We start from the raw sequence: 10,341 nt of genomic DNA, 5'->3' as shown, positions 1-10,341 counted from the left end.
CTGCCAAGTCTTTCATAATATAATCAAGTGATATCCTCGCTGAGATTCCCAGTGCTCTGTGGAAAGCCACCCTGGGCTATGATCTCAGTTTCCAAGGGTGACTCTCATGTGTGGCCTTCTACAATCACAACACAATTTATGGCAATACTCTCTGAGGTCAGTTCCAGAACTCAGTCTCCAAGCGGAATCCCACAAGAGTTGAAACCCAGGTGGACACAGGCATCTCTTCCAACCGCCACACAAATGACCACAATTAAAACGAAAACAGTTGCACATGGCCCTCAACGTCTTCTATACAGACACTCATCATAACCTCTGGCTGATGGTTTCCATGAGGGTCGCTGCCTAAGACAGTGTCCAAAATAAGCTCCCTTGCCCCTTTTTTGCTGAAAGTCAGGGTGTCCTAGACACTCTTCCTGTGAACCAGGAGGGATCAAATAGGGCTGGCGTTAATACTGTTGTGCTTTTCCAATTTGAGGCCTACTGACTCTCAGGTATAGATTCTTTATGTGATTTGGAGTCATCAGAAAACCCAAGCACTTCTTCAGGGCTTCAAAGAACTCATTTGACCAAAAGGATCCCTATTCTCACTTGATGGAGGTCAGGAATCTAATAGAGGAAGGCAAGAGACTCATCAAAAATGACTGATCTTTTTGCCATTTCTGTTTTGAATGCACACATGGAATCTATCATTAGATGCATCAGGTGCTGAGAATCTAAGCCACAACCTCACACAGGGCCAAGAGACTGATTCAGACACATCCTTTTACAAAGTAATTAATCAAAGAGCCACAGGTGATGCCCATTCATTTCCATTTGAAAACTTCAGGCTTCACAAAGGGGTGGCCTGAGGCCAAGACCTTCCTGAAATTTAGGGCAACAGAAGAACTGGTAAGCAAAAGACCCAAAGCAGGGTTTCTCCACTGAGACTTTCCTGGTCATACTGATATCTGAGTTTTCTGAGATGCTCCCCATTCACTTCAGCCATCCATTACATGGCCATGTCACAGAGCTTGGAGGTGGTATATATCTTGAAAACAAAACCATGAGCCTATTCCAGAGAATGGCCAGAATTCAGGAAGAAAACAGGATCTTAGTAAGATAGTAGGTTTTGCCCATCCAGAAGGCAAGCCGCAGTCCATTCATCAATTGGGCAGGATGAATGCTGGGAAGCTTTCTAGTAGGCAGGACACATCGATTGATGCATTCTCTTTTCTAATGTCTACAATCACAGACACAGTAAGATACACAGATATAGAAACACTCACCTTGTCAAACGACTTTCTAGAAACAGTCCAATCCAAACCAAACAAATCGCATTTCCTACCTATTCTCAGAAAATGTGACAAAACCACAAAACCACAACCACTCCCACAAAGGCACCTCCTTCCCCAAGTAGGTCTGTGACTATCCAGAGTGTCCTCTGACTGGTGGGCCATACAAAGTTTCCCCGAAATGTCCTGTCCTGTCTCAGATCTGGTCTCCTTGGTCAACTCTGTGAAGTTGTCAGGAGCCAGCGGTTAGCCACTACATGCTTTCTCAGAAAAGGCACCTCTTCAGAGCTCTCCTGGCATTTGGCCATCCTCATATCAGTAGGTAGCAAGAAAGACTGACCCTGTCCTTGTTAAAACCGAACAAGTGAGTCCACTGGGACTGGGACTGGGACTGGCTCTGGGTGCCTGGCTTCCTGGATCCCAAGTTCAGAGAATTCCTTCACCAAGGAAGTGAGGTAGGTCACTTCCTTCAGGAACTGAATGAGGTCACTGTCTTGGCAACCACTTTGTCCTAACTGTTGCTTCCAAGGGTCCCATGAGATGGAGGCTGCCCCTACTTCCTGTGACACTTTCATGCATGGCCTCCTAAAATACCAACACAATTCATGGCAATACTTCTATGAGGTCAGTTCCAGAACTCAGTCTCTAAGGTGAATCACACCTGAGTTCAATCCCAGGTGGACCCAGTCATCTCTTCCATACGCCAAACAAATGACCACAATTAAAACCAAAACACCCCCACATGGCCCTCATCTTCTTCCATATACACACACATCATAACCACTGGCTGGTCGTTTCCATGAGGTGCGCAGCCTATGACAGTATCCAAATTAAGCTACCTTGCGCCTCGTTTGCCTAAAGTCATGGTGGCCTGGACACCCTTCCTGTGAACCATGAGTGATCAAAAAGGCTTGCTGTTAATACTGCTTCGATTTTCCAATTTGAGGCCTACTGACTCTGGCGTTTAGATTCTTAATTTGAAGTGGAGTCATGAGAAAAACCAAGACCCTCTGGGCTAGCCTCTGCAGGGCTTTGAAGAACTCATTTGACTAAAAAAATCCTGAATCTCACTTGATGGAGATCAGGATCCTTAGAGGAAGTCGAGAGACTTCATCCACAATGACTGTTCTTTTGGCGACTTTGGTTTTGGATACACAAGAGATCTTTCTTTAGATCCCTCAGGTGCTGAGAATCTAAGCCACAGCCTCACAAAGCGCCAAGAGCCTGATTCAGACATATCCCTTTCAAAGCAATTAAGCAAAGAACCACAGGTTATGCCCATTCATTTCCATTTGAAAACTGTTTTCATCAGGCTTCACATATGGGTGGCCTGAGGCCAAGATCTTCCTGACATTCAGGACAACGGAACAATAGTTAAACAAAATGCCCCAAACAGGGTTTCTCCACTGAGACTTTCCTGGCAACACTGATACCTCAGTTTTCTGACATGCTCATCATTCCCTTCAGCTATGCAGTACATGGCCATGTCACAGAGCTTGGAGGTGGTACATATTTTGGACACAAGACCATGAGCCTATTCTGGAGAGTGCCAACAATTCAGGAAGAAAACAGGAAATTAGGACGATACTAGGTGTTGCCCATCCATAAGACAAGACACAGTCCATTCATAAATCGGGCAGGATGAATGCTGGGGAGATTTCAACTAGACAGGACTCATCCATTGATGCATTTTCTTTTCTAATGTTTACAACCAGGGGCATAGTGGGATACACAGACATACAAACACTCGCCTTGTCAAACGACTTTCTAGAAACAGGTCCCTCCAAAACAAACAAACCGCCATTCCTACCTATTCTCAGAACATGAGACAAATCCACAAATCCACACCCAAACCCACAAAGACACCTCCTTCCCCCAAGTAGGTCTGTGACTATCCAGAGTGTCCTCTGACTGGTGGGCCATACTATGTTCCAAAGAAATGGCCTGTCCTGTCTCATTTCTGCTCTCCTTGTGCAACTCTGTGAAGTTGTCAGAAGCAAGCAGTGTGCCACTACCTGCTTTCTCAGGAATAGCCCCTCTTCAGAGCTTTCCTGCCTTTTGGCCATCCTCACATCAGTCGGTACCAAGAATGACTGACTCTGTCATTGGTAAATCCAAACAAGTGAGGCCACTGGGACTGGGACTGGACTGGCTCTGCGTTCCTGTCTTCCTGAATCTCAAGTTCAGAGAGTTCCATCACCAAAGTAGTGAGGTGAGGTCACTTCCTTCAGGAACTGAATCAGATCACTGCTTTGGCAACCTCTTTGTCCTAACAGTTGCATCCAAGGCTACCATGAGATAGAAGCTGCCCCTACTTCCTGTGACACTTTCACAAGTTAGAATGGTATATCAACCATAGGCATCCCGGAACAGCTCTCCACACAATCCTGGTTTGGTCCACCTTCTCTACATTTAGAAGAGAGAGGCTGATTCAGAAACAATCCTTCATCCTGACCAGGTTGTTTGCCATGGAAGATGACTTTTCCTCTCTCACGTACTTCATAGCTGCTTACATCTTCTCCAGGGATCATTTCTGCATGGGCCTTTGTGGTTCTCAGCAGGTGGAAGATCCCCTACATTCCTGTATTGTAAGACCAACTCTGTCGCTGCTCGCCTGTAAATTTAGATTGAGGGAACAGTGTATGGTTAGGGTTAATAACATGTTCGATTTGGGATAGGAATCATTCTGCTGGATGAATAATGGTACTGGGAACCTGTGACATTTATAAGTATATATAGGTGAAATATATGTATGAAAACAAAAATCTAAGTAAGATTTGAAGCCCAGAAGAGGATTGGGCCCTTGATTGTGATAGATAGCGTAGAATTATGTTCTGCACAGATGTCTCAGATAGATCGATATATAATGGCATAAGACCCTTTACCTTGGATTATTGAATGTAGAAGAGAACATCCAGTCAAAAAGGGTAAATCAGTAGGATTAGGAAGATAGTGAGTAGGTTTAGGAGGAAGAGTGAGTATAGGATTTGGAACAAAAGTTCTTTAGCAATAGGGTTTTGATTAGAGTGTGAATGGAAATGTCAGCACATGTGAAGAGTCAGTCACAATGATGAATTGGGGAAATATGTAGGAAAGCAATCAATAGAGACATTATGAAATCAGGAAAAGTATAAAGTGAGAGATAGGATTGGATATTTTCAACAGCATTGACTTTGAATATATAATCTTAGGAAGAAACAAATATATTGTCACAAATAGGATTGATTTTTGAGAGCATTAGGCAACTTGGACATGGATGTTTTTAGTAATCCACATTCACATTACATTTAGGCTTTGGTACAAACATAAGTGTGACCTTTTCTTTTTGTTTCCAGAATATTACTGTGATAAAATGTATATGTAGATCAGGTGACATGAGTATTTCTTCCACCCTTTCTGAGAGCAATAATTTGAAGACGTATAAATTAGTATTGTGTTTACAAAGAGGTGTACCCTGTGTCTATGAATATAGAGAAAATGCATGAATAGACCATACAGTGAATAAATAATATAACTCGTTCCACTTGAAATAATGGATTGATTTGATATCTGAAAATATATAAGAAATCTTATATTGATATACAATCATTCATTCCAACCAATTATATATCTAATGGTAATATTGGGGTTATGGGTTTTCATGAAGGGCATGTGAGTATTGCTTCAAAAGTGATTATGGAAATCGAAAATAATGTTTTTGTAAAGAATTCTCATGAAAAGACCAGTCAAGAAACATGGAGGAATACATGTGTTCTGAAGCAGAAAATGATTGAAAGTGAAATAAATGCCTATAATTTTGCTAACTTGTGGATGAAATATATATCTTACATTGTGCATAAACTGAAGAAATAGTAACATACCCGTGGTGAATAAGAATGAACATCAAAATACACATCATGTCCCATAGGAATCTACTTGCATAGATGAGAAACTGGGTCAATTATTCTAGAAATATTAGGATTTGTATGCACGATTCACTGAATTTAGTTTTCAGTTAAAGGAAACAAATATGTATTTCAGGTGGTTGAATATTTCCCAGAATAATCTTGTGAAATGTTAACTATAAATCCACTTTCATGAACTAGAATAAAATTAGGGAGTGTACAATAAGACACATATATTTAATATTTTAAAAAATCTGGAGTGTGTATATATATGCACACACACACATACACACACACACAGACATTAGAAAGTAGCAATATATATGCCAATCGAAATTCATCATGAAATATATATCATCCACAGATTGAAAAATATTCATTTTACTGAACATGGATTTATGTATAAAATTGTTCAACTAGGAAGCTCACACAGAGGATGAATTTTCAGATCCCACAGCGTTTAGGAGGAGTGATCACTTCTCACAATTTGTATCTGCCAAGTCAGACACCTGACAAGAATGTACGTGTGATACCAGGTAGGATTCTATATGTGCAAATAAAAATAGATGTGCTGAATAGGCTACATAGAATGGGAGAGAGGAATTCACATATTTGTTAACTTTAAAAACACATGTAGAACTCTTTCAATTACAAATTGACTAGATTTATAACACCTACACTTTGTCATGCAAAAACCATGTCCAAGTATACACCATGCCTCCTCTGATATGCTTGTATTTCTATTCTGTTTGGGTTATTTTTCTCCATCATATTAAGATTAGTAGTCAGAGTATAGTAGGGCATGTGTTAGTGTCAGGGATTCAGTATTTCAATTGGAAAATAGGAAAATGAATCCAATGTGCATGCAAATATGCGTGACAAAAATATTCCCACTCTCATTCAGAACAATGCCTTGAAATTATCTTCACCCCTAGTAAGACACAATTAGAGGAGAAGAGTTAGAAAATATGTGAATACATATCTGGACTGGAAAATTCTCAGGAGTTCACAACTTTGGAGGTGGTGGAACAGTTTCCAAAAGTAAGGGACAGTGTAAGCACTCCACAAACATGGAGCTATGCTGTCCTAAAGACTTCTTGAGAAACTGGGTCTGAGTTTGGGAACTTGAAATATATGTTGTTGTAAGGAGCTTCAGCTTCCTTTGTAGTGAGACCATCAAAGCTTGGTCTGCATCTATGTGACCTGGACGACATGGTTTCTTATTTTTGAATGAACATGAGGCAGCAGTGCTGAATTCACTCCTTGTAGCTAAACTGTGGTCACTGGGGGCTAAGTGTCTCCCCGTGTGGACTTTGAAGCCACTCGGTCATTCTCCACTTTTCCTGGTGTTTCTTGCTGCTGCACTGGGTGTTTTGTATTTGCTTCACGACATACAAGGAGTTCAACTGGAACACAGTCCTGAAGGAAGTCCTGTAACATGTGGTGGGTCAGGGTTTGCAGGAGAATGCACAAACATGGCTTCTATCCCACATTGCTTGCCCACTTGACCATACCAACCTGATTCTGAACATTGCCCTAAAACCTCTCCATATAACAAGATGCCGTTTCATATAATGGTCTGCTGGCTGCACCAAGTCAGTCACAAGCCATTTGGAAGCCAATGTAAGATCCACATAGCCACACCACAGATGTATTATCACACACCTGCACACCACTGCTCTAGGCCCACTAGTCAGCAGGCTCCAACTTACTGGCATCTCTATTCTACACCATTTTCAAGAAACCCAGTAAATCAAGGCACTCTCTGGTACACTTATGATCAGCAATAAGACATCCAATGGTTCTCCATTGCCACCTGGTCATTGGGAATTTCAAAAATTTCATGATATTTATCTATCCATTTTTCAAGAATGAATTTGGAGGCACTTTGTGGTTTCCATTCATCCAGGAAGCATTAAATGGTGAGGAAGCTCATTTCAATGAAAGCTCTGAGGAAATCTCACAGGCAAGGCTTCCCAGAGAGTGCCCAAAAGGTCACATGAAGCCAGGCCCTTTGAGGTCTATAATGTGAGGTCCATGTGTGTTTTGACTCTTAACTATCGCTGCCAAGTTTTTCAGAATAAAATCATGTGATGTCCTTGCTGAGATTCACAGTGCTCTGTGGACAGCAATATTGGGCCTAGATCTCAGGTTTCAAGGGCGACTCTCATGCATGGCCTCCTACAATCCCAACACAATTCATAGCAATACTGATCTGAGGTCAGTTGCAGAACTCAGTCTCTAAGGGGAATCACACCAGAGTTCAAGCCCATGTGGACCCAGTCATCTCTTCCAACCGCCACACAAATGACCACATTTAAATCCAAAACATTCCCACTTTGCCCTTATCTTCAACCATATAGACACTCATCATAAACTCTGGCTGGAGGTTTCCATGAGTGGCACAGCCCAAGACAGTGTCCAAATAATGCACCCTTGCTTCTGATTTGTCTAAAGTAAGGGTTGCCTGGACACCCTTCCTGTGAACCAGGAGTGATCAAATAGGCCTGCCATAAATACTGCTCTGCTTCTCCAATTTGAGGCCTACTGACTGTCAGGAATAGATTATTTATGTGATTTGGCATCATGAGAGAACCCAAGCGGTTCTGCAGGAATTTGAAGAACTCATTTGATCTAAAGGATCCCTTTTCTCACTTGATAGAGTTCAGGAACCAAACAGATGAAGGCAAGAGACTTCATCCACAATGACTGATCTTTTTTGCCATTTTGGTTTTGTATGCACACATGGGATCTTCTTTAGATCTATCAGGAGCTGAGAATCTTAGCCACAGCCTCAAAAAGGGCCTAGTGTCTGATTAAGACACATCCCTTTCGAAAGCAATTAAGCAAAGAGCCACAGGTGATGCCCATTCATTTCCTTTTGAAAATTGTTTCTTCAGGCTTCACAAAGGGGTGGCCAGAGGCAAAGACCTTTCTGACATTCAAGTCAAAAGAACCATACGTAAGTAAAAGGAGATAAGCAGGGTATGTCCACTGAGACTTTAATGGCCACACTGATATCTGAGTTTTCTGAGATGTTCCCATTCCCTTCAGCTATCAAGAACCTGGCCATGTCACAGAGTTTGGAGGTGGTACACATCTTGGACAGTAAACCATGATACTATTCTGGAGAGTGGCCAGAATTCAGGAAGAAAACAGCAACTTAGGAAGTTAGTAGGTGTTTCCCATCCATAAGGCAAGCCACAGTCCATTAATCAATTGTGCAGGATAAATGCTGGGAATCTTTCTTCTAGACAGGACACCTCCATTGATGCATTCTCTTTTCTAATGTCCAAAACCACAGACACAGTGGCTACACAGACATAGAAACCCTCACCTTGTCAAAAGACTTACTATGAACAGTCGACTCCAAACCAAACCAACCCACCTTTCCTACCTATTCTCAGAACATGAGACAAACCCACAAACTCACACCCTCAACCAAAAAGGCACCTGCTTCCCAAAAATAGGTCTGTAACTATCTGGAGTGTCCTCTGACTGGTGGGCCATACTATGTTCTCTTTGAAATGGCCTGTCCTGTCTCAGATCTTGTCTCCTTGGCCAACTCTGTTATTCTGTGAGGAGCCAGCAGTTAGCAACTACCTGCTATTTCAGGAAAGGCCCCTCTTCAGAGCTCTACTGGCATTTGTCCATCCTCACATCAGTAGGTACCAAGAAGGTCTGACTCTGTAGTTGGTAAATCCAAACAAGTGAGCACACTGGGACTGGGACTGGGACTGGCTCTTGGTGCCTGGCTTCTTGCATCCCAATTTCAGAGAGTTCCATCACCAAGGAACTGAGGTATGTCACTTTCTTTGGAACTGAATGAGGTCACTGCCTTGGCAACAACTTTGTCCTAACACTTGCTTCCAATGGTCCCATGAGATGGAGGCTGCCCCTACTTCCTGTGACAATTTGACTAGTTAGAATGGTATATCAAAATAGACACCATGGAACAGCTCTTCACGCAGCCCTGGTTAGGTCCATCTTCTCTAAATTAAGAAGATAGAGGCTCATGCATACACATCTCTTCGTCCTGTCCACGTTGTTTGCCATGGAAGATGGCTTTTGATCTCTCAGGTCCTTCATAGCTGCCTACATTTTGCTTCAAAAGTGATAAAGGAAATAAAAAATAATGTATTGGGAAAGAAGTCTCATGAAAAGACCAGTCAGTCAAGAAACCTGGAGGAATCCATGTGTTCTGAAGCAAGAAGTGATTGAAAGTGAAACAAATGCCTATTAGTTTGCTAACTTGTGGATGAAATATATATCCTATGATGTGCATAAATTGAAGAAATATTAATGTACCAGTGTTTAATAAAAATTAACATCAAAATACACATCATGTCCCATAGAATTCTACTTGCATTGATGTTAAACTGGGTCAGTTACTGTAGAAATATTAGTATTTGTATGCAAAATTAACTGAAGTTAGTTTTCAGTACTAGAAACAAATATGTATTTCAGGTGGATGAATATTTCTGAGAATAATCTTGTGAAAAGTTGATTATAAATCCATATACATGAACATAAATGAATTTACGGAGTGTATATAAGACACATATATTTCATATTTTGAAAAATCTGGAGAGTGTGTGTATATATATATATATATACCAAAAAAACCACACACACACACAGACATTAAATTAGCAATATATATGCCAATCGAAATTTATCATGAAATGTATATCATCCACAGATGCAAAAATATTTCTTTTAGAACATGGATTTATGTGTAATGTTGTTCTTTTAGGAAACAAACCCATAGGTAAAATTTTCAGTTCCAACAGCGTTTAACAGGAGTGATCACTTCTAACAAATTGTATTTGCCAAATCAGCCACCTCACAAGAATGTACGTGTGATACGAGGTAGGATTCTATATGTGCATTTAAAAATACATGTGCTGAATAGGCTACAGAGAAAGGGAGACAGGAATTCACATATTTGTTAACCTTAAGAACACATGGAGAACTATTTCAATTAAAAATTGACTAGATTTAAAACACCTACAATTAATCATGTAAAAAACAAGTCCAACTATACACCATGATTCCTATGAACTGCTTGTATTCCTATTCTGTTTGTGTTATATTTCTCCATTATATTAGGAGAAGTAGCCAGAGTCTATTAGGGTATACGTTAGTGTCAGGGATTCAGTATTTCTAATGGAAAATTGGAA

The sequence above is a fragment of the Callospermophilus lateralis genome, chromosome 12 (genome assembly GCF_048772815.1).
Source record: "Callospermophilus lateralis isolate mCalLat2 chromosome 12, mCalLat2.hap1, whole genome shotgun sequence".
Taxonomy (NCBI): Eukaryota; Metazoa; Chordata; class Mammalia; order Rodentia; family Sciuridae; genus Callospermophilus; species Callospermophilus lateralis.
Note: the sequence above shows the minus strand (reverse complement) of the source record.